Source organism: Coregonus clupeaformis, unplaced genomic scaffold (assembly GCF_020615455.1).
Source record: "Coregonus clupeaformis isolate EN_2021a unplaced genomic scaffold, ASM2061545v1 scaf0448, whole genome shotgun sequence".
In the NCBI taxonomy this organism is placed as follows: Eukaryota; Metazoa; Chordata; class Actinopteri; order Salmoniformes; family Salmonidae; genus Coregonus; species Coregonus clupeaformis.
The window spans coordinates 40,364-65,851 of NW_025533903.1; the positions used below are offsets into that span (position 1 = coordinate 40,364).

Genomic DNA, 25,488 nt, shown 5'->3' on the forward strand with positions numbered 1-25,488 from the left:
TTGAAAAAAAGATGGGTCCAGGGTGAGGGATCCTAAGGATCCCTGTGAGTAGGACGAGTTTAATAAAGAGAGATAGGAATAACGTGCTTCAATAAGGTTGTTTTTTTGGTGTTCATGGCCATTGTTGTCAACTGTACCGCAGGAATGGAATGAAAATCACAGAGGATAGATTTTGTTGTGGCAGCTGCAGAGAAGTACTTGGGTGTACGAGATTTTACTGCAGAAGCGTTACAAGGTGTTTTGAACAATAGTGTCCTGTCCTCCCAGGCTGCTGGCCTGGTGCAGGATCAGATAGGGCAAAAGTAGTGGAATAATGATTGAGGTTTTAATGGGTGTAGGGTTATTTTCACAAAGTATCATGAATTCATATTACAGAATAGTAGGCTGATACACAGCCAATAAGGTAGGTGACGGCATGCACCTATAACATTTGTTTATGGACCGCCATAATACCAAAGAAGAAGAAGAAGTATGAGTCATAATACCCATAAAACCAAGTGGTCAAACACAGAAATGGTTCTAACCGTTTGCCAACCATTCATTTGATCCATTGTGGATTTTATAAACACTTCAAATAAGGACTGTGTTTTGTGTAGGCTTACCCTGGCGTGACATTTTGATAACCGTGTAAATCTCTCTCGGACAAGGTGACTTTTGTCAATATATTAGACTGTATTTACCCCCCCCAACATGAAATGCTAATTAGCTGCTAATGTAGCTATCATTCAGAACTATAAATGCCTGTCTCAAGCGTCACGTCACTCACCAGGGCCATGATGATCTGGACGAGACTGTCGAATCGAGGCAAAGGTAAGAATCTGGATTAACTTTCTAATGCTAGCAACATTTTGTAATTAATAAATTGGCTGAAGTTGTTTAAATTGACAATTCTGTGAACTGTCTTGGGCAAGTTTTAAATGTACACTTATCTAGCTAGCTCATGGTTAGCTAGTTAGCAACATTAGCCTAGCTAGATGGCTACTTTAGCCATCTATTTGTCTAGCCATTTAAATGTATGAGCAATTAATAAAAACAAGTTTAGTTTTCTTTTATCTTTTATAAGCCAACAGCCTAGCTTGCTAGTTAACTTAGATGGTGACGCTAGGGCTAGGCGTTCTTGATAATGTTTGTTTGGAGTCCTGGTGAAATTAAGGTGAAGAAGAGAACTGAAAGGCACTCCCCTCCCTTCAATTGGCAAATGTCCAGTCACTCGAGAATAAAATGGATGAGCTTAGTTCAAGAGTCTCCTATCATAGAGACTTGAAAAGCTGCAATATTATATGTTTTCCTGAAACGTGGCTGGATGATGACGCTATGCACGTAGTTATCGGTGGATTCTCCATGCAGCAGCAGGATCAGACGGCAGCTTCGGGGAAATCGAAAGGAGGTGGAATGTGTTTTTTCATAAATAACAACTGGTGTGCTGCTTCAAGTGTGGAAATCTCTAACTTTTGCTCACCTGATATAGAAAATACCTCATGGTAAGCTGCAGACCTTTTTATCTACCAAGAGAGTTCTCATTGGTAAGGATCACTGCTGTCTACATTCCTCCACAAGCCAACATCACTCTGGCACTCAACGAACTGTATGGGCCATACACAAACAAGAAACTGCTTACCCAGAGGCAACATTTCTGGTGAGCGGAGACTTTAAAGCAGGTTAACGTAAAACCATCCTACCTCACTTCTACCAACACATCTCCTGCGCCACTAGGCACGCTAAAACTCTAGACCACTTTTATTTTACCCACAGAAACACATACAAGGCCCTCCCTCATCCTCCTTTTGACAAATCTGACCATGACTCCATCCTCCTGCTTCCTGTTTACAAACAAAAGCTCAAACAGGAAGTACCAGTGATGTTTTGCTAATACAGACTGGGATATGTTCCGGGATTCATCCGATAGCGTTCAGCAATGTACCATAACAATCACGGGCTTCATCAATAAGTGCATAGACGATGTCGTCCCCACAGTGACTATAGGAACATATCCAAACCAAAAACCATGGTATACAGGCAATATCCGCGCTGGGCTAAAGGCTAGAGCTACCGCTTAGAATGAACGGGACATGGAAATCGAGCTACGACCTCCAAGACATCAAACATGCAAAAGGACAATATAGGAGAAAGGTGGATTCCTATTACACCGGCTACAACGTTCGTCGTATGTGGCAGGGCTTGCAGATGATTACAGATTACAAAGGAAAACCCAGCCATGAGTTGCCCAGTGATGCAGAACTCCCAAACGAGCTAAATGCCATTTTAAACCAGAGCGCTTTCTCAAAGCATGCACAGACCAGTTGGCAGGTGTCTTCACAGACATTTCCAATCTTTCCTTGTACCAGTCTGTAATCCCAACATGTTTCAAGCTGACCACCATTGTCCCTGTTCCCAAGAGCTCCAAGGTAACCTGCATAAATAACTCGCCCTGTAGCACTCACATCTGTAATTATGAAGTGCTTTGAAATGGTGGTCATGACACACATCAACACAATCATCCCAGACACAATAGATCAGTTGTCACCAACCAGTCGATCGCGACTGGCCAATAAAAATTACATTTTACATTTACATTTTAGTCATTTAGCAGACGCTCTTATCCAGAGCGACTTACAGGAGCAATTAGGGTTAAGTGCCTTGCTCAAGGGCACATTTACGTCATTTAGCAGACGCTCTTATCCAGAGCGACTCACAAATTGGTGCGTTCACCCTATAGCCAGTGGGATAACCACTTTACAATTTTGGGGGGGGTAGAAGGATTACTTTATCCTATCCCAGGTATTCCTTAAAGAGGTGGGGTTTCAAATGTCTCCGGAAGGTGGTGAGTGACTCCGCTGTCCTGGCGTCGTGAGGGAGCTTGTTCCACCATTGGGGTGCCAGAGCAGCGAACAGTTTTGACTGGGCTGAGCGGGAACTATGCTTCCGCAGAGGAAGGGAGCCAGCAGGCCAGAGGTGGATGAACGCAATGCCCTCGTTTGGGTGTAGGGACTGATCAGAGCCCGAAGGTACAGAGGTGCCGTTCCCCTCACTGCTCCATAGGCAAGCACCATGGTCTTGTAGCGGATGCGAGCTTCAACTGGAAGCCAGTGGAGTGTGCGGAGGAGGGGGTGACGTGAGAGAACTTGGGAAGGTTGAACACCAGACGGGCTGCGGCATTCTGGATGAGTTGTAGGGGTTTAATGGCACAGGCAGGGAGGCCAGCCAACAGCGAGTTGCAGTAGTCCAGACGGGAGATGACAAGTGCCTGGATTAGGACCTGTGCCGCTTCCTGTGTAAGGCAGGGTCGTACTCTCCGAATGTTGTAGAGCATGAACCTGCAGGAGCGGGTCACCGCCTTGATGTTGGCGGAGAACGACAGGGTGTTGTCCAGGGTCACGCCTAGGCTCTTCGCACTCTGGGAGGAGGACACAGCGGAGTTGTCAACCGTGATGGCGAGATCATGGAGCAGGGCAGTCCTTCCCCGGGAGGAAGAGCAGCTCCGTCTTGCCAGGGTTCAGCTTGAGGTGGTGATCCGTCATCCATACTGATATGTCTGCCAGACATGCAGAGATGCGATTCGCCACCTGGTTATCAGAAGGGGGAAAGGAGAAGATTAGTTGTGTATCGTCAGCGTAGCAATGATAGGAGAGGCCATGTGAGGATATGACAGAGCCAAGTGACTTGGTGTATAGGGAGAAAAGGAGAGGGCCTAGAACTGAGCCCTGGGGGACACCAGTGGTGAGAGCACGTGGTGCGGAGACAGCACGACGCCACTTGGTAGGAGCGACCGGTCAGGTAGGACGCAATCCAGGAGTGAGCCGCGCCGGAGATGCCCAGTTCGGAGAGGGTGGAGAGGAGGATCTGATGGTTCACAGTATCAAAGGCAGCAGACAGGTATAGAAGGACAAGAGCAGAGGAGAGAGAGTTAGCTTTAGCAGTGCGGAGAGACTCCGTGACACAGAGAAGAGCAGTCTCAGTTGAATGACCAGTCCTGAAACCTGACTGGTTTGGATCAAGAAGGTCATTCTGAGAGAGATAGCAAGAGAGTTGGCTAAAGACGGCACGCTCAATAGTTTTGGAAAGAAAAGAAAGAAGGGATACTGGTCTGTAGTTGTTGACATCAGTGGGATCGAGTGTTGGTTTTTTGAGAAGGGGAGCAACTCTCGCTCTCTTGAAGACGGAAGGGACATGGCCAGCGGTCAAGGATGAGTTGATCAGCGAGGTGAGGTAGGGGAGAAGGTCACCGGAGATGGTCTGGAGAAGAGAGGAGGGGATGGGGTCAAGCGGGCAGGTTGTTGGGCGGCCTGCAGTCACAAGCCGCGAGGATTTTATCTGGAGAGAGAGGGAGAAAGAAGTCAAAGCATAGGGTAGGGCAGTGTGAGTAGGACCAGCAGTGTCATTAGACTTAACAAACGAGGATCGAATGTCATCAACCTTCTTTTCAAAGTGGTTGACGAAGTCATCCACAGAGAGAGAGGGAGGGGGGAGGATTCAGCAGGGGAGGAAAATGTGGCAAAGAGCTTCCTAGGGTTAGAGGCAGATGCTTGGAATTTAGAGTGGTAGAAAGTGGCCTTAGCAGCAGAAACAGATGAAGAAAATGTAGAGAGGAGGGAGTGAAAAGATGCCAGGTCGGCAGGGAGTTTAGTTTTCTTCCATTTCCGCTCCGCTGCCCGGAGCTCTGTTCTGTGAGCTCGCAATGAGTCATCAAGCCACGGAGCTGGAGGGGAGGACCGAGACGGCCGGGAGGATAGGGGACACAGAGAGTCAAAGGATGCAGAAAGGGAGGAGAGGAGGGTTGAGGAGGCAGAATCAGGAGATTGGAGGGAGAAGGATTGAGCAGAGGGAAGAGATGATAGGATGGAAGAGGAGAGAATAAATAAAACATTAAGATGGGAAGTCTGAGATATGAATTTTTCTTTGCAACTCTGCCTAGAAGGTCAGCATCCCGGAGTCGCCTCTTCACTGTTGACGTTGAGACTGGTGTTTTGCGGGTACTATTTAATGAAGCTGCCAGTTGAGGACCTGTGAGGTGTCTGTTTCTCAAACTAGACACTCTAATGTATTTGTCCTCTTGCTCAGTTGTGCACCGGGGCCTCCCACTCCTCTTTCTATTCTGGTTAGAACCAGTTTGCGCTGTTCTGTGAAGGGAGTAGTACACAGCGTTGTACGAGATCTTCAGTTTCTTGGCAATTTCTCGCATGGAATAGCCTTAATTTCTCAGAACAAGAATAGACTGATGAGTTTCAGAAGAAAGTTATTTGTTTCTGGCCATTTTGAGCCTGTAATCAAACCCACAATTGCTGATGCTCCAGATACTCAACTAGTCTCAAGAAGGCCAGTTGTATTGCTTCTTTAATCAGCACAACCGTTTCAACTGTGCTAACATAATTGCAAAAGGGTTTTCTAATGATCAATTAGCCTTTTAAAAGTATAAACTTGGATTAGCAAAGACAACATGCCTCACAGTTCTGGATGACTTTAACCTCCCTACGTCTGCCTTTGACTCATTTCTCTCTGCCTCCTTCTTTCCACTCCTTTCCTCTTTTGACCTCACCCTCTCACCGTCCCCCCCTACTCAAAAGGCAGGCAATACGCTTGACCTCATCTTTACTAGATGCTGTTCTTCTACTAATCTCACTGCAACTCCCCTCCAAGTCTCCGACCACTACTTTGTATCCTTTTCTCTCTCGCTCTTCTCCAACACTACTCACTCTGCCCCTACTCCGATGGTAATGTGCCGTCGCAACCTTCGCTCTCTCTCTCCCGCTACTCTCTCCTCTTCCATCCTATCATCTCTTCCCTCTGCTAAATCCTTCTCCCTCCGATCTCCTGATTCTGCCTCCTCAACCCTCCTCTCCTCCCTTTCTGCATCTTTTGACTCTCTATGTCCCCTATCCTCCCTGCCGGCTCGGTCCTCCCCTCCTGCTCCGTGGCTTGACGACTCATTGCGAGCTCACAGAAGACGACTCCGGGCAGCCGAGCGGAAATGGAGGAAAACTAGACTCCCTGCGGACCTGTCATCTTTTCACTCCCTCCTCTCTACATTCTCTTCCTCTGTTTCCGCTGCTAAAGCCACTTTCTACCACTCTAAATTTCAAGCCTCAGCCTCTAACCTTAGGAAGCTCTTTGCCACCTTCTCCTCCCTGCTGAATCCCCTTCCTCCTCCCCCTCCCTCATCCCTCTCTGTGGATGACTTCGTCAACCATTTTGAAAAGAAGGTTGACGACATCCGATCCTCATTTATTAAGTCAAATGACACCGCTGGTCCTGCTCACACTTCCTACCCTATGCTTTGACTTCTTTCTCCCCTCTCTCTCCAGATGAAATCTTGCGACTTGTGACGGCCGGCCGCCCAACAACCTGCCCGCTTGACCCTATCCCCTCCTCTCTTCTCCAGACCATTTCCGGAGACCTTCTCCCTTACCTCACCTCGCTCATCAACTCATCCTTGACCGCTGGCCATATCCCTTCCGTCTTCAAGAGAGCGAGAGTTGCACCCCTCCTCCAAAAACCTACACTCACTCCCTCCGATGTCAACAACTACAGACCAGTATACCTTCTTTCTTTTCTCTCCAAAACTCTTGAGCGTGCCGTCTCTAGCCAACTCTCCTGCTATCTCTCTCAGAATGACCTTCTTGATCCAAACCAGTCAGGTTTCAAGACTGGTCATTCAACTGAGACTGCTCTTCTCTGTACACGGCTGAGATGCGGTCATTTTCCATCTCTACCCCTGACGCGGACAGGCGGTAGCCTAAGAAGGAGACGGACTGTTGAAAGAACAGACATTTCTCAGCCTTGACGTACAGGTCATGTTCCAACAGTCGACCAAGCACCTTGCGCACCAGGGACACATGCTCGGCTCGTGTAGCGGAGTATATGAGAATATAATCTATATACACCACTACACCCTGTCCGTGCAGGTCCCTGAAAATCTAATCGACAAAGGATTGGAATACTGAGGGAGCATTCATCAACCCGTACGGCATGACGAGGTACTCATAGTGCCCAGAGGTGGTACTAAATGCCATCTTCCACTCATCCCCTTCCCGGATACACACCAGGTTGTACGCGCTCCTGAGATCCAATTTGGTGAAGAAGTGCACCCCGTGCAATGACTCCGTCATACTAGCAATGAGAGGTAGTGGATAACTGTACTTCACCGTTATCTGATTGAGACCTCGATAGTCAATGCACGGGCGTAAACCACGGGTGGCCAACAGGTTATCCAGTCGTATCGATAAACACCAGCTGGTCCAGGTTTAGGGTGGTGTCCCTGCAGGCCAGCTCCCGACGAATGTCCTCCCGTAGGCTGCATCAGTAATGGTCGATCAGGGCCCTCTCATTCCATCCCGCGCTGGCTGCCAAGGTCCTGAAGTCCAGTGCAAAGTCCTGTGCGCTCCTCTTCCCCTGTCTGAGGTGGAACAACCGTTCCCCTGCCGCTCTCCCCTCCGGTGGATTTTTTTTTTTTGGAATAGTAGTTTTTGAATGATCAAATACCGCCCGGAAACGGCAGGTGAAATCTTCATAGCGCACCGATGCCGCGTCTATTCCTCCCCACTCAGCATTGGCCCACTCAAGCGCTTTCCCCGACAGACAGAAGATGAGGGCGGACACGCTCTCGTATCCCGAGGGAGCCGGGTGGATAGTTGCCAGGTAGAGGTCCACCTGGAGCAGAAACCCCTGGCACCCGGCAGCTGTTCCATCATATGCCCTCGGGAGCAAGAGCCGAATCCCACTGGATCCAGGTGGTGAAGGGTGGACAGCGGTGTGGAGTGAATAGTAGTGGAAGGAGGTGTAGAAAAAAATTAACTCTCCCATCCCTCCATAGTCTGTACCACTCCATCCATGGCGGTGCATGGTCGAGTGCTGCTGGATGCGTTCCTCCACTGATCCTGGAGGAATGGATGTACCTGCTGACTTCATAATGGTGCGTGATTCTGTCATGCGTCAGTGTGTAGCGGTAGGACAGAGTCAGGCGCAGGACACAGAACTTAGTCAACAACGTACTTTACTTGTCACAAGTAAATAAACATATCTTCCACGCAGGGAAGAAAATACTGACTCACATGTCAATGACAGGACCCAAACGTAACAGGTATCAGTATTGGTAATGAACTAAACTTATTTGCAGATGACCTCCTGATATACCTGACCAATATTGAAAAATCAATGCCCCCATTGCTAAAAGTATTTTCAGAATACTCTAAAATCTCAGGATATAAAATGAATGTGGAAAAAAACGAAATAATGGAAAAATAACTCATGATCTACAGCAATCCTTTAAGTGGACCACAATATAGGATGCTTAATAAGTGACAAACATAAGGATAACTTTATCCCATTACTCAACAATATGAAAGCAGATTAAATTAAATGGAACAATCTTCCCATACATCTTACAGGTAGAATAAACCTTTTCAGAATGAAATGGTTCCTAAAGTTATATTTATTCTCTGTAATACTAATTACCCCACCGAAGACATTCTTTAAAAAAGTATACTCTGTCATGGGCAAATAAAACTCAGAGTAAAAAGGAAAGTTCTACATTTTCCTAAGTCTGAGGGTGGTTTTAACCTTCCAGACTTCTTAACCATCAACTCAGCTTTTATATAGATAAATGCACTAAAGAGGAACAATGGGTACATATTGAAGATGCGCATGCTCATCCCCAGAATCTTTTCACATGTCTATTTTTAAAGGATACAGCTAAGAACATTAACAATTTCATAGTTAAGAACACTATAGCAATATGGAAGAAAAGGAAACATATTCTAGAAGAACCAATATCACTCCCTTAAAACACAACCCTTATCATGTTTCAGGAGAAGACCCAGATGCAGACAGTGTTGAAGTAACAAAAGTTATTTACAAAAACAGGGGGCAGGCAAATGACAGGTCAGGGGCAGGCAAATGACAGGTCAAGGGCAGGCAGAGGTCAGTATTCCAGATCAGAGTTCAAAAGTTACAGAACGGCAGGCAGTCTCAGGGTCAAGTAAGGCAGAAGTCAATAATCCAGGGTGGTGTGACAAGGTACAGAACAGCAGGCAGGCTCAGGGTCAGGGTCAAGTAAGGCAGAATGGTCAAAACAGGAACTTGAGAAAGACAGGAGCAAGGGGGAAACCGCTGGTAGGCTTGACGAAACAAAACAAACTGGCAACAGACAAACAGAGAACACAGGTATATATATTTGTTTTTATATTTTAGGTATAAATACAAAGGGGATAATGGGGAAGATGGGCGACACCTGGAGGGGTGTGGAGACAATCACAAAGACAGGTGACACAGATCAGGGTGTGACTACCCTATAGAACAATCCTTGGATAGCTTTTCAGAAATCACTGATAAATTGGCATAGAAACCGTAAATTACTTGGTAATAGGAAATTAATTTATTTCCATGACAGAATTTAAAAGCAATTTTGGACTGACCAATGTAGATACAGTGGGGGAAAAAAGTATTTAGTCAGCCACCAATTGTGCATGTTCTCCCACTTAAAAAGATGAGAGAGGCCTGTAATTTTCATCATAGGTACACGTCAACTATGACAGACAAAATGAGAATTTATTTCTCCAGAAAATCACATTGTAGAATTTTTAATGAATTTATTTGCAAATTATGGTGGAAAATAAGTATTTGGTCAATAACAAAAGTTTCTCAATACTTTGTTATATACCCTTTGTTGGCAATGACACAGGTCAAACGTTTTCTGTAAGTCTTCACAAGGTTTTCACACACTGTTGCTGGTATTTTGGCCCATTCCTCCGTGCAGATCTCCTCTAGAGCAGTGATGTTTTGGGGCTGTCGCTGGGCAACACGGACTTTCAACTCCCTCCAAAGATTTTCTATGGGGTTGAGATCTGGAGACTGGCTAGGCCACTCCAGGACCTTGAAATGCTTCTTATGAAGCCACTCCTTTGTTGCCCGGGCGGTGTGTTTGGGATCATTGTCATGCTGAAAGACCCAGCCAAGTTTCATCTTCAATGCCCTTGCTGATGGAAGGATGTTTTCACTCAAAATCTCACGATACATGGCCCCATCCATTCTTTCCTTTACACGGATCAGTCGTCCTGGTCCCTTTGCAGAAAAACAGCCCCAAAGCATGATGTTTCCACCCCCATGCTTCACAGTAGGTATGGTGTTCTTTGGATGCAACTCAACATTCTTTGTCCTCCAAACACGACGAGTTGAGTTTTTACCAAAAAGTTATATTTTGGTTTCATCTGACCATATGACATTCTCCCAATCCTCTTCTGGATCATCCAAATGCACTCTAGCAAACTTCAGACGGACCTGGACATGTACTGGCTTAAGCAGGGGGACACGTCTGGCACTGCAGGATTTGAGTCCCTGGCGGCGTAGTGTGTTACTGATGGTAGGCTTTGTTACTTTGTTTCCAGCTCTCTGCAGGTCATTCACTAGGTCCCCCCGTGTGGTTCTGGGATTTTTGCTCACCGTTCTTGTGATCATTTTGACCCCACGGGGTGAGATCTTGCGTGAAGCCCCAGATCGAGGGAGATTATCAGTGGTCTTGTATGTCTTCCATTTCCTAATAATTGCTCCCACAGTTGATTTCTTCAAACCAAGCTGCTTACCTATTGCAGATTCAGTCTTCCCAGCCTGGTGCAGGTCTACAATTTTGTTTCTGGTGTCCTTTGACAGCTCTTTGGTCTTGGCCATAGTGGAGTTTGGAGTGTGACTGTTTGAGGTTGTGGACAGGTGTCTTTTATACTGATAACAAGTTCAAACAGGTGCCATTAATACAGGTAAGAGCCAGAAATCTTGCTTGTTTGTAGGTGACCAAATACTTATTTTCCACCATAATTTGCAAATAAATTCATAAAAAATCCTACAATGTGATTTTCTGGATTTTTTTCCCTCAATTTGTCTGTCATAGTTGACGTGTACCTATGATGAAAATTACAGGCCTCTCTCATCTTTTTAAGTGGGAGAACTTGCACAATTGGTGGCTGACTAAATACTTTTTTTCCCCACTGTATTTTAAAATACATGCAACTTAAAAGTTTCATATCACAACATTTCTATTTGAAATCTTTTGAACATCAGAGCAATCTTGAGAGAATCCTAGTTGAGTCAGAAAAGGATATTCATATGACAGGTAAGACATACAAAACCTTGCAGAGAGCCTATCCAACTGACAATATCTTAGAAAAAAATATAAACTATTGGAACCAAGACTTAAAAAGAACTGGTATTGGCACAAGATGGAGGGAATGTTGGAACATAACTAACAAAATTACACTTAACAAAAATGTATGCTTAATAAACTAATGTACACAATTTTTATACAAGAGACAAAATTCACAATTTCTAAAGCAGAATGGCAGAGTCATGTCTTAAGTGTAAAACTAACAATGACTCAATAATCCATGCCTTCTTGGAATGCTATAAAGTCCAAAAGTTATGGCAGAGTTAGAAATGTGGCTGTTAGAAATATTACAATGTAACTTAACTTTTAATCCTTTATATGCATGTTTCAAGACATGGCATATGAGGGTGCAGTGAGATACCCGATGGGTATTTTGAAAAAACGTATACTTAAAAACTGGAAATCAACCAGTCCTCCGTTGTTAACACAATGGAAAGGTCAAATGCGTTATTATCTAAATATTGAAAGTGCGTGGGCGAAGAAGAGAAACAAAATAGTGCAGTTTGAGGCCATGTGGCGGAGGGTAATGCGGGCGCTGGAGATGGGGGTGTGAGCAGGTGGGTCTGGGCAGGTGTGATGTCGTTGATGTTTGTCTGCGTCTGTATTCTGTCGTTTTTATGTGGATGTTTTGTATTGTTTGAAGAAAAAAACAGTAACAGCCTGTGTGTGTGTTTGTGTTACCTGAATGGCCCACAGTCAAAGGAGGGTGGCAGGGTCATGATGGTGTAGACCACAGGCAGTAGACTGAGGAAGAGGATGAGGAGGAGGCTCATGTAGAAGTTGTTGGATTTCGAGGCCTTGAAGATCCTCTCATGGGGCACGTTAGTGGCCATCACGGCCCAGCACTGGTAGTACATGGAGGAGAGGAGACGCAGGACATTTATCCCTACCAGCCCTGGAGCATAGAACGCACCCATCCTGAATCACACACACACACACGGTGTCATTGAAGGGAATATGGAATATTCTGCATGAGTTCTATATTTCTGCAACCAGAATAGAAATATCTCTTACCAGATCATTCCTTGGTTGAAGACCAGACCAAGAACGCTGCCACTGATGTCAAACTCGCCAAACGATGGCTACAGAGGGAGATATAATTCATATCACAAACAGTGATTCAAACTTATGACCACTAGAATATCCCCACCAATAGACAAAATAAGACATTTATAACTATGTAATATACTGTAGCCCTTTGTAACAATGACCAGTGGAGGACCTACATATGTGGCTTCGAGGTCCCAGCCCCAGCAGTAGTTGAGGAATCTGACAATGACAGCCCGCGCAAAGTCACCAATCAGGATGGTCAGGTAGGTCACCTGGATGTCTGACACGGTCAGCTTCACAAACTCCTGTCACATGATGAACAACACACACATGGCTTTACAAAGGTACAGTACATACAACCCAAACAATTAACATACCAGAGATGAGGATGTCTGTAAGGTTCCGTTACTATGCTGACGGCGGTCTCCCAGCATGGCCCCCTGATGACATCAGAGGGGGCGATGGGGGGTGGGGTGGCGTCCGTGTCGTTGTAATCGTAGCATAGTATTCCTTCAGGGCCCAGATGGACGCATTCCTAATGGATACCTCCTCCTCAAGCTGAGTGGAAGGAAGGAAGGAAGCCATCAAATCACAGGTCATTATTACAATGCACTACCCTTTCATCCCAATGACAATGCATTACTATGAGGAACATCAGTCCTAAGTGTATGAAACCAATCCCTCACTACATGATGCATTGCGTTGTTTACTGTATGTGTAATTCAACCATCCCATTATGAAACCTTATCATTCTCTTTCACTCTTTCATATTATCCCCCAAAAAACATTCTGTAATCCAGCTCTCAATGTTAATTTAAGATAAACAAGAAAGAGCTAAGGTCTGGTAGTGGCCTGAAGCAGCCAGAGGCAGCCTTACAGGACCTTGTTGTTGACCTCATCTGTCACGCCCTGGCTCTGGGGACTCTTTAATGTTGAGCCAGGGTGTTAGTTTCTATGTTTAGTTTTCTAGGTTTATGTTCTAGATCGTGTGGATCTATGTTGGCCAGGGTGGTTCCCAATCAGAGGCAGCTGATTCTCGTTGTCTCTGATTGGGAACCATACTTAGGCAGCCTGTTTGGCACAGTTAATTGTGGGATCTTGATCTGTATAGGTTTGTGTTGGTGAACCTGTTAGACTTCACGTATCGTTTTGATCGTGTGTTAAGTACGTAATAAAGATGTACGCCTATCACGCTGCGCCTTGGTCCGGTTCTTACGACGATCGTGACATCATCAAATAGGGCGAATAGGAAGGTGTAGAGGTTTCCCAGAAAGAGGGCAAAGATGCGCCCCAGCTGCCATTTGAGGGCGATCCGGGGGTGGTACTCCTCCAGCTCAGCGATGGTCTCAAAAAGGGGAGGACACACCAGGCCCAACAGGGACAAGATGAGCTCCAACAACACAGAGGAACCATGGCAGGAATCATACCATCACCCCACTACACCACCACTTTACACAACACCATATAATAACAAATATTTCAGTGATGAAATAGAAAGGGAAGTTTGTTTAGTCAGTAATGAATGAGATAAAAAAAAGAAGGCTGCACTATTACAGATGTAGGATCTTAATTTGAGACAGTTTGCTACAGCAGGAAAATAATCCTGCAGCAACAGGAAATGTTAATTATTATGTGGATTATAATTCATGGACATTTTTGTAGGTGTTGATACATTTTTCGTATGGGAAAATCAAGTCAGAAATGTCAAAGTGGAAATTACAAACTTCCTTTTTAAACCTCCTGCAACAGGTGATCAAATTAAGATCCTACATCTATATAACATAATATCACTATACATTTATTCCAAATATAAACTGATTCTATTGGTTTGAAAGAATGGTGTTGATGTCAAGTACATTCTCCAAGCATTACCTTGTTTCTCTCGTACCAGCTCAGGTCGTCCCTGTTGGCAAACTCCTGGGATCACTTCACCACAAAGAAGATGAGGTAGCCACTTCCCCCCAGGCAGCAGATGATCATGACATTGGCCAGAACACGCAGGAACCTCCTCAGATGGATGTTCTCATCCTTCTGGTTCTCCTGCTCATCCAAAATGGACTCCTGCACTGAGACAGACAGACAGTTATCATATGGACCACTTACATGTTTCAGTGGTGCTGTGTCGTAAGTGGGAAATAATGTCAGTATATATTGGATTGAATACAGTAAATAATACTAAGAAGAACACAAATCAAAAGATCTGACATTATGATGGTTGGTTGGATCACTGTGCATCAGAAGCTGTGAAAATAGTAACCACGGGCCTCCATGGTTACCTTGAAGCTGGTGGTGATGGAATCATACTTGTTGTCAGCTGTCTCAGCTTTGCCAATGAGGTAATCCCAGCTGGTGAACATCTCCAAGGCAAAGGTAAACTCCCCCTCATCTCCGTCCCCTCCCCCTACGTCAGCATTCTTAGGCATTCTATCAAAACACATAGGAATGACAGTGGGGAAAGACCATCATCCATTTTCAGCCCAAACACCATGAACAAACTAAATGCTTTCTATTTTGATGTGTTGCGGTGTGTTTTGACATACCCACGTGAAAAAATACTATATTATACTATGGTGTAAATACTATAGTATTCACTGTAGTGTTTTTGCGGACTTTACTAAAATCTGCAAAAACACTTCAGTGAATATTGTAGTATTTACTGTAGTGTACTGTAGTATTTGCAATTAACTATAGTATAAATACAGTAGTAAAAGAAAACTGTAGTATATACTAAAGTAATTATTTTTGTGGATTGTAGTATAATGTAGTATTTACTGTAGTGTTTTTGCAAACTGTAGCATACTGTAGTATTTACTGTAGTGTTTTAGTTTTATCTTTGATATAAAAGTGGATGCTTTCTCCTTCAGGAAACCTACTGGTGAAATACTAAAAGTGCACATTTTCCATAACCTGTAGATAGGTAGGACTGGGGTCTGAACGGATAGTTTAGCACTTCTGCTCTTTTCTATAACCTGTAGGAACACAATATGGTCTATACTTGGCATGTAGGTTTCTCACTTATGGGTGGCACAAATTGCGAAATGGGGGAGGGAAATTGGCAGGGTACAGTGCCTTCAGAAAGTATTCATACCCTTTGACTTATTCCACATTGTGTTGTGTTACAGACTGAATTCAAAATGGATTACATTTTTTAAAAACGTATCTACACACAATACTCCATAATGACAAAGTGAAAATATGTTTTTAGAAATGTTGGCAAATGTATTTAAAATGAAATATCTCATTTACATAAGTATTCACACCCCTGAGTCATTACTTTGTAGAAGCTCTTTGGCAGCAATTAGAGCTGGGGCGTGCATATGTATTCACCCCCTTCGCTATGAAGATCCTAAATAAGATCTGGTGCAACCAATTACCTTCAGAAGTCACATAATTAGTTAAATGAAGTCCACCTCTGTGCAATCTAAGTGTCACATGATCTGTCACATGATCTCAGTATAAAAACACCTGTTCTGAAAGGCCCCAGAGTCTGCAACACCACTAAGCAAGAGGCACCACCAAGCAAGCGGCAGATGAAGACCAAGGAGCTCTCCAAACAGGTCAGGGACAAACTTGTGGAGAATAGATCAGGGTTGGGTTATAAAAGAAATCTCAGAAACTTTGAACATCCCACAGAGCACCATTAAATCCATTATTAAAAAAATTGAAAGAATATGGCACAACAACAAAACTGCCAAGAGAGGGCTGCCCACCAAAACTCACGGACCAGGCAAGGAGGGCATTAATCAGAGAGGCAACAAAGAGACCAAAGATAACATTTTACATTTTAGTCATTTAGCAGACGCTCTTATCCAGAGCGACTTACAGTTAGTGAGTGCATACATTTTCATACTGGCCCCCCGTGGGAAACAAACCCACAACCCTGGCGTTGCAAGCACCATTCTCTACCAACTGAGCTACAGGGGAGACCAACAAAGGCAACAAAGAGACCAAAGATAACCCTGAAGGAGTTGCAAAGCTCCACAGCAGTGTCACGCCCTGGCTCTGGGGACTCTTATATGTTGAGCCAGGGTGTGTAGGGTCTATGTTTTGTGTTCTATGTTCAGTTTCTAGTTCATGTGTTTTCTAGGTTGGCTGGGGTGGTTCTCAATCAGAGGCAACGAGAATCAGCTGTTGCTTGTTGTCTCTGATTGGGAACCATACTTAGGCAGCCTGTTGTGCACTTGTGTTTTGTGGGATCTTGTTCCGTGTAGGTTTGGGTTGGTTAACCGAGGACTTCACGTTTCGTTTTGTTGTTTTGTATTTTGTATCGTGTTGCCAGTACTCTATTATAGAAGATGTACGCATATCACGCTGCGCCTTGGTCCGTTACTTCTAACGAGCGTGACAAGCAGAGATTGGAGTAACTGTCCATAGGACCACTTTAAGCCGTACACTCCACAGAGCTGGCCTTTTTTTTTTTATTTTTTTTTTTTAACCTTTATTTAACCAGGTAAGCCAGTTGAGAACAAGTTCTCATTTACAACTGCGACCTGGCCAAGATAAAGCTAAGCAGTGCGATAAAAACAACAACACAGAGTTATATATGGGGTAAAACAAAACATAAAGTCAAAAATACAACAGAAAATATATATACAGTGTGTTCAAATGTAGCAAGTTATGGAGGTAAGGCAATAAATAGGCCATAGTGCAAAATAAGTACAATTAGTATTAACACTGGAATGATAGATGTGCAAGAGATGATGTGCAAATAGAGATACTGGGGTGCAAATGAGCAAAATAAATAACAATATGGAAGAGTGGCCAGAAAAAAAGCCATTGCTTGAAGAAAAAAATAAGCAAATGTCACGGATTCTGCCGAGGCTGCTCCCCCTCCTGGTACGAGCAGGCGTCGGCGGTCGCCGTCCCCGGAGTACTAGCTGCCACCGATCTATGTTTCTGTGTGTGATTGCTTTTGTCTGTCTGTCACACCTGTGTCCTATTGTGTATTCATCACCTGTCCTATAAGTTCCGTCTTTTTGCTTGGTAGGATTGTGTGTTGTTGTTCGCCTGTCGTTGTGCTGCGTGTTTTGCTTCTTGTTTGCATTTTTTGTGTTTTACGCATTTTGCGTAAATGCTCGCCTCTTGTTGTTTGAGGTCGTTTGTTTTCCGTTTCCTTTTGGAAATTTTGAGTAAACTCTGTTGGACTGAGCCTCGGTGTCCTGCGCCTGACTTCCACCACACATACACCTCACCGCATGACAGAACAACACACCATCTCCATGGAGTCAGCAGGAACAGCGGCGATACCCAATTCCCTGGAGGACCGGATTAATTACCAGGACGCCATGATCCGGCAACTCGGGGTCGCCATGGACGAGGTGTCCAACCGTCTGCGCCGGTTGATGAATCGGGAGGTGCCCACGCCTTCTCACACCATCCCAGCACCAACGGCCAGTCCTCCTCTCTCAGCACCGGAACCCAGTGGCATTCGGCTCTCGCTCCCGAGGGCATATGACGGTTCTGCAGCCGGGTGTCAGGGCTTTCTCCTACAGGTAGAACTTTACCTTGCCACCATACACCCGGCGCCCTCGGGATACGAGGCGTCTCCGCCCTCATCTCCTGTCTCTCCGGGAAGGCGTTGGAGTGGGCCAACGCCGAATGGAGGGAATAGACGCCGCCACCATCACCTACGCGGAGTTTTCCCGCCGCTTCAGGACTGTCTTCGATCATCCACCTGAGGGGAAAGCGGCGGGAGAGCGTCTATTCCACCTCCGACAGGGGGAAGAGGAGCGCACAGGAGTTCGCACTGGAGTTCGGACACTAGCAGCGGATGCGGGATGGAATGAGAGGGCCCTCATTGACCACTATCGGTGTAGCCTACGAGAGGACGTTCGGTCGTGAGATGGCCTGCAGGGACACCAACCTGTCGTTCGACCAGCTGGTGGACATCTCCATCAGTCTAGACACCCTGCTGGCTACCCGCGGACGTCCCAGTGGGGGTGCGTCCATTCCATCCTCCAGCACCTCCGAGCCTATTCCTATGGAGCTCGGGGGTGCTGGCGCTAGAGAGAGGAGGAGGGAGAACCCGAGGAGGGCCAACCCCTGCACCAACTGTGGCCGTGGAGGACACACCACGGCCAGGTGCTGGGGAGGGTCTTCTGAGAGAGGGGACAACAGGTCACGCACTGGGGAGTCATTTCAGGTGAGTAGAGCGCCCCCACTTACCCAGAGCTCTCTGTTGGTCACATGAGTATTCCTGTGCGTTTTCCACAGGTGGCACCTCATTCCCAGCATAAGGCGCTAGTAGATTCAGGCGCAGCTGGGAACTTTATTGATCGTAAATTTTGTGCTAGGTTAGGAATTCCCCTTCGGCCGGTAGAAGTTCCATTCCCTGTCCATGCATTAGACAGCCGGCCGTTGGGGTCGGGTCTGATCAGGGATGTCACAGCACCGCTGACTATGACTACGCAGGGGGGTCATGAGGAGATCATTCAGTTCTATCTGATTGACTCTCCTGCGTACCCAGTGGTGTTGGGGCTTCCCTGGTTAAGTACCCACGATCCTACCATAGCGTGGCAACAGAGGGCTCTTATGGAGTGGTCTGCCCAGTGTGTAGGGAGATGTCTAGGTGTTTCCATAGGGGCGACCTCGGTAGAGAGTCCGAACCAAGTGCCCGCACTGCGCATTCCCCCCGAGTATGAGGATTTAGCACTGGTCTTTAGTAAATCGAGGGCAGCAAGGCTACCTCCTCATAGACAGGGGGACTGTGCGATAAATATCCAGACTGGAGCAGCTCTTCCCAGGAGTCATGTGTATCCCCTGTCTCAAGAGGAGACAGCGGCTATGGAGACATACATAGCCGAGTCCTTGGCACAGGGATACATACGGCCCTCTACTTCCCCAGTCTCCTCGAGTTTCTTCTTTGTGAAGAAGAAGGACGGGGGATTGCGCCCGTGTATTGATTATCGTAGTCTCAATCAGATTACAGTTAAATACAGCTACCCACTGCCACTGATTGCGACGATGACGGAATCATTACGCGGAGCGCGATTCTTCACAAAGTTAGATCTCAGGAGCGCGTACAATCTGGTGCGCATTAAGGGGGGGGATGAATGGAAGACAGCATTTAGTACCACCTCGGGTCATTACGAGTATCTCGTCATGCCATACGGGTTAATGAATGCTCCTTCAGTCTTCCAATCCTTTGTTGACGAGATTTTCCGGGACATGCATGGGCAGGGTGTAGTAGTTTACATCGACGACATCCTGGTGTACTCTTCTACACGAGCCGAGCATGTAGCCCAGGTGCGCCGAGTATTGAGACGACTGTTGGAGCATGACTTGTATGTCAAGGCAGAGAAATGCCTGTTCTTCCAGGAGTCCGTCTCCTTTTTGGGTTGATCGGTTGTCCGCGTCTGGCGTGGAGATGGAGGTAGATCGGGTATCGGCTGTGCGTAATTGGCAAACTCCAACCACCGTAAAAGAGGTGCAGCGGTTCTTGGGTTTTGCTAATTACTACCGGAGGTTTATCCGGGGGCTTTGGACAGGTTGCAGTTCCCATTACGTCCCTGCTAAAGGGGGGTCCGGTGCGCTTGCAGTGGTCAGCTGAGGCGGACAGGGCATTTGTCAAGCTGAAGAACCTGTTAGCCTCGGCCCCGGTGCTGGCGCATCCGGATCCCTCTTTGCCTTTCCAAGTAGAGGTGGACGCGTCCGAGACCGGTATTGGGGCAGTCCTGTCACAACGGTCCGGCACGCCACCTAAGCTCCGCCCCCTGTGCATTCTACTCTAAGAAGCTCAGCTCGGCGGAGCGCAATTATGACGTTGGGGACAGGGAGCTGTTAGCTGTAGTCCAGGCCCTAAAGGTGTGGAGGCATTGGCTTGAGGGGGCTCAACACCCTTTCCTCATTCTGACTGATCACCGTAACCTGGAGTACATCCGGGCAGCTAGGAGATTGAACCCTCGTCAGGCTAGGTGGAACATGTTCCTGACCCGGTTTGTTTTTAAGATCACATACATCCCTGGGTCCCAGAACGGTAAGGCAGACGCCCTGTCCCGGCAGTATGACACAGAGGAGAGGTCCATTGAGCCTATTTCCATACTGCCGGAGTCTTGTCTGGTGGCTCCGGTAGTATGGGAGGTCGATACGGAAATCGAGCGGGCGCTGCGTACCGACCCTACTCCCCCGAGTGTCCTGTGGGGCGGACGTACGTTCCGCTCGAGGTTCGTGATCGGCTTATTTCTTGGGCTCATACATCACCCTCCTCTGGACATCCTGGTATTGGTCGGACGGTGCACTGCCTTAGCGTAAAATACTGGTGGCCAACGTTAGCCAGGGATGTGAGGGTTTATGTCTCCTCCTGCTCGGTATGTGCCCAGTGTAAGGCACCTAGACATTTGCCCAGAGGTAAGTTACATCCTCTGCCCGTTCCACAACGACCATGGTCCCACCTCTCGGTAGATTTTGTGACCGATCTACCCCCTTCCCAGGGTAATACCACCATTTTGGTCGTTGTGGATCGGTTTTCTAAGGCCTGTCGTCTCCTCCCACTGCCGGGTCTCCCTACTGCCCTACAGACCGCCGAGGCCCTCTTTACCCACGTGTTCCGGCACTATGGGGTCCCCGAGGATATTGTGTCCGACCGAGGTCCCCAGTTCACCTCCAGAGTCTGGGGGGCTTTCATGGAACGTCTGGGGGTCTCGGTTAGCCTTACCTCGGGGTACCACCCAGAGAGCAATGGGCAGGTTGAACGTGTGAACCAGGATGTGGGTAGGTTTTGAGGTCCTATTGCCGGGACCGGCCGGAGGAGTGGTCGAGGTATATCCCCTGGGCAGAGATGGCCCAGAACTCTCTCCGCCACTCCTCCACCGGATTAACACCTTTCCAGTGTATTTTAGGGTATCAGCCGGTCCTGGCACCGTGGCACGAGAGCCAGACCGAGGCCCCTGCGGTGGACGAGTGGATTCGGCGCTCGGAGGAGACGTGGGACGCTGCCCATGTCCATCTGCAGCGTGCCATCCGTCAACAAAAAGGCGAGCGCCGATCGCCACCGCAGTGAGGGCGGTGTACGCACCGGGAGATCGAGTCTGGCTCTCGACTCGAAACCTGCCCCTCCGCCTGCCCTGCCGGAAGCTGGGTCGGCGGTTTGTGGGGCCCTTTAAAGTCCTGAGAAGGTTGAACGAGGTGTGTTGCAGGTTACAACTGCCTATAGAGTACAAAAATATTAACCCCTCGTTCCATGTGTCTCTTCTCAGGCCGGTGGTAGCTGGTCCACTCCAGGATAATGAGATAGGAGAGACCCCTCCGCCCCCTTTGGACATCGAGGGGCCCCGGCGTACAGAGTCCGGACCATCTTGGACTCGAGGCGCCGGATGAGTGGTCTCCAGTATCTCGTGGAGTGGGAGGGGTACGGTCCGGAGGAACGGTGCTGGGTGCCCAGGAGGGACATCCTCGATCCATCCCTCCTGACTGATTTCCACCGTGGGCATCCCACGCGCCCGGGTCCGCGTCCTCTGGCCGTCCCGAGGCCGGGGTCGGCGCACGGCTGGAGCCGCGCGTCAAGGGGGGTACTGTCACGGATTCTGCCGAGGCTGCTCCCCCTCCTGGTACAGAAGCAGGCGTCGGCGGTCGCCGTCCCCGGAGTACTAGCTGCCACCGATCTATGTTTCTGTGTGTGATTGCTTTTGTCTGTCTGTCACACCTGTGTCCTAGTGTGTATTCATCACCTGTCCTATAAGTTCCGTCTTTTTGCTTGGTAGGATTGTGTGTTGTTGTTCGCCTGTCGTTGTGCTGCGTGTTTTGCTTCTTGTTTGCATTTTTTGTGTTTTACGCATTTTGCGTAAATGCTCGCCTCTTGTTGTTTGAGGTCGTTTGTTTTCCGTTTCCTTTTGGAAATTTTGAGTAAACTCTGTTGGACTGAGCCTCGGTGTCCTGCGCCTGACTTCCACCACACATACACCTCACCGCATGACAGCAAACACGTTTGGTGTTCGCCAAAAGGCATGTGGGAGACTCCCCAAACATATGTAAGAAGGTACTCTGGTCAGATGAGACTAAAATTGAGCTTTTTGGCCATCAAGGAAAACGCTATGTCTGGCGCAAACCCAACAACTCTCATCACCCCGAGAACACCATCCCCCAATGTTTTTCATCGGCAGGGACTGGGAAACTGGTCAGAATTGAAGGAATGATGGATGGCGCTAAATACAGGGAAATTCTTGAGGGAAACCTGTTTCAGTCTTCAAGAGATTTGAGACTGGGACGGAGGTTCACCTTCCAGCAGGACAATGACCCTAAGCATAGTGCTAAAGCAACACTCGAGTGGTTTAAGGGGAAACATTTAAATGTCTTGGAATGGCCTAGTCAAAACCCAGACCTCAATCCAATTGAGAATCTGTGGTATGACTTAAAGTTTGCTGTACATCAGCGGAACCTATCCAACTTGAAGAAGATGGAGCAGTTTTGCCTTGAAGAATGGGCAAAAACCCCAGTGGCTAGATGTGCCAAGCTTATAGAGACATACCCCAAGAGACTTGCAGCTGTAATTGCTGCAAAAAGGTGGCTCTACAAAGTACTGACTTTGGGGGGGTGAATAGTTATGCACGCTCAAGTTTTCTGTTTTGTTGTCTTATTTCTTGTTTGTTTCACAACAAAATAGGAAAATGCCAAGGGGGTGAATACTTTCGCAAACCACTGTAGTTAAAAACGTGTAGTGTTTTTGTGGACTGTAGTGTTTTTGCGGACATTACTGTAGTATTTACTACAGTGTTTTTTTGTGGATAATACTGTAGTATTTACTGTAGTATTCTACAGTATACTACATAATTCTATAGTAAGTACTACACATGATCGAGGGATACTACAGTGTGTAGTGTAGTATTCTACAGTATACAAAAAATTACTATATAATTCTATAGTAAGTACTGTAGTATTACATAGTAAACTGTAGTATTTTTTTATGTGGGTATGTGTGACACCTGATCATATTTTATAGGTGGGGGATTTGGTGGCGACTCACGTTCGTATCACCACCATCAGGCTGTAGCCAAAAGTCCCCACTCCTACCATGAGGTAAGACAGCGGGAGAAGGAACTTCAGCAGCCCAATTGTCCTCTGGTTGTTGTAGTAACCATAGAAGAGGACTGAGTATTTGCAATACCCCTGAGAGAGAAAGAAGTGATTGCAAATGATGAATGGTGCTGTTATAGTGTACTGATTAACTTGTGTCTTCTGATCTTCACGGGTGTCTCAAGACCCATGCTGATCATTTAAATAGCACAATATGAAATATCATCATAATATCATCACATGAGCCTGAACTCTTTGATATGGTCATATTTGACAGGCTTTCATGCAGAGTAAATAGAGGGTATCTCGACTGCATGTTTTAACCCACGTTGAAGTCCATGAGGACAGAGTAGTCTTGAGCAGTGGGCTGCTCAGCTCTGGGCACTGTCTTCCTGGGAATGGATCCATAGGGAAGTCTCATCAGAACCTGGAGCCATAACACATTTAAATCATTACTAGAGTATACATCAGAGTTTTATCTATGCGTTAAAACTGTTTGTGAGACGGTTTTACCTCTGAGATCACATCCAGTCTGAAGGTTAAGTCAAAGAGGACCATGTTCATGCCATACATCCAGTGCAGGAAGATGAAGTAGGAAGCAACAGAAGACCCAAAGTGACCTGAGGGTTGAGAAGTGGATGTATAGGGTTTCTCCACTAGATGGTAGTGCTCAGCTGTCATTCAACTGGCCTTTGTCAATAAGGTCAGTATATTAGTGTATATTGTGTTGTGAGGTGTTCAGGAATATTTTCAGTATATTGGTGTTTCTAAAGTGTTGAGTATCAGGTAACTCACCTTCAACCTCTTTTATATTTCGTTCCCATGGTATGCAAGTAGTTTTGAAATTGTCAAAATCTCTTTGGAATTTGATCAATTTCTGGCAAAAATAAAGATAATCAATATTATATTCTCATATTTCGACAACCACAAAAAGGTAAGTTGTATGAAAGAATACATTGTGCTCAGGGATCCATACCTTCATTATCATGACTTTATAGGCATAAAACCTATTGCCTTTTCCTTTGCCCAGAGCCCCTTCAAGTTTATCCACAAATTCTTGACATTCTCTGAGAACAGATTATAGGGTTAGCAACAGAACAGCCACAGTCAAACAGAAATAAATTGATAAAATAAATGGTTGAGATGATTGAAAGAAAGTTAAAAAGGATATCCCTTTATTTCTCTTGATGCAAGCGTACACTCTTAGAAAAAACGGTGTTATCTAGAACCTAAAAGGGTTCTTCGGCTGTCCCCATAGGAGAACCCTTTGAATAATCATTTTTGGTTCCAGTTAGATCCCTTTAGAGTTCCATGTAGAACCCTTTACATAGAGGGTTCTACATGGAACCCAAAATAGTTATACCTGGAACCAAAAGGGGTTCTATCTGGAACCAAAAAGGGTTATCCTATGGGGACAGCCGAAGAACCCTTTTGGAACCATTTTTTCTAAGAGTGTAGCAAAAACTGTATAATACACTTAAATCATGTATTTGACCCATTATTTTGATTCCTGTCCTGTGTAGTATTATGTTTAGAATCTTCTCTAAGGCCATCACACTCTATCGCTTGGGTCCTGATTTCCATCCAAGATACCTTCTCTCTTTCCTCTTTTCCTTATTCTTGTCCTTCTCATCTTCCTTCTCATTTCCTTTGCCCTTCCCCTTTGCGTCTCCTTTCTTAACTTTGGTCTCCTCTTCTTTCCCCTTCTTTCCCTTCTTCTTTCTCTTGTTCCCCTTCTCCTCCTCACTGTCCTCCTCACTGTCCTCCTCACTGTCCTCCTTACTGTCCTCCTCACTGTCCTCATCACTGTCCTCCTCACTGTCCTCCTCACTGTCCTCCTTACTGTCCTCCTTTCTTTTTGTTTGCTGCTCCTTTATTTGCTGCTCCTCCTCGTCTCCTCTTGGGGGCGTCATCCTCACTTTCATCGTCGCTGTCACGTGACTTGGCAGCCTTCTTCTCATTGGCTCCTCTGCGGTTTCTGGGAGCCTCTTCTTCCTCTTCATCTTCATCATCATCATCCTCGCTGGCTGGCCTTTTGCCCCTGCCGCGGGCTCCTCCTCTGCCAGCCGCCATTCTTCTGTTCCCTCTCCTTTGACTGGTGTCGTCTGTATATACACACACACAAACACACACACAATGAATGTGCTCAACCACACACACAACAGCTCAAACACACATGCAAAAATATACACTTTCAGCATGTAAAAACCCCCACTAATAGAGTTAAATAATAAATAATATGCCATTTAGCAGACGCTTTTATCCAAAGCGACTTACAGTCATGT

General features: G+C 46.4%; 1 pseudogene; it reads right to left on the reverse strand.

Annotated features, from left to right (window-relative positions):
* Positions 1 to 11,823: 11,823 nt before the first annotated feature.
* On the reverse strand, positions 11,824 to 25,221 carry LOC121583485 (annotated as a pseudogene).
* Between the last annotated feature and the right edge of the window lie 267 nt (positions 25,222 to 25,488).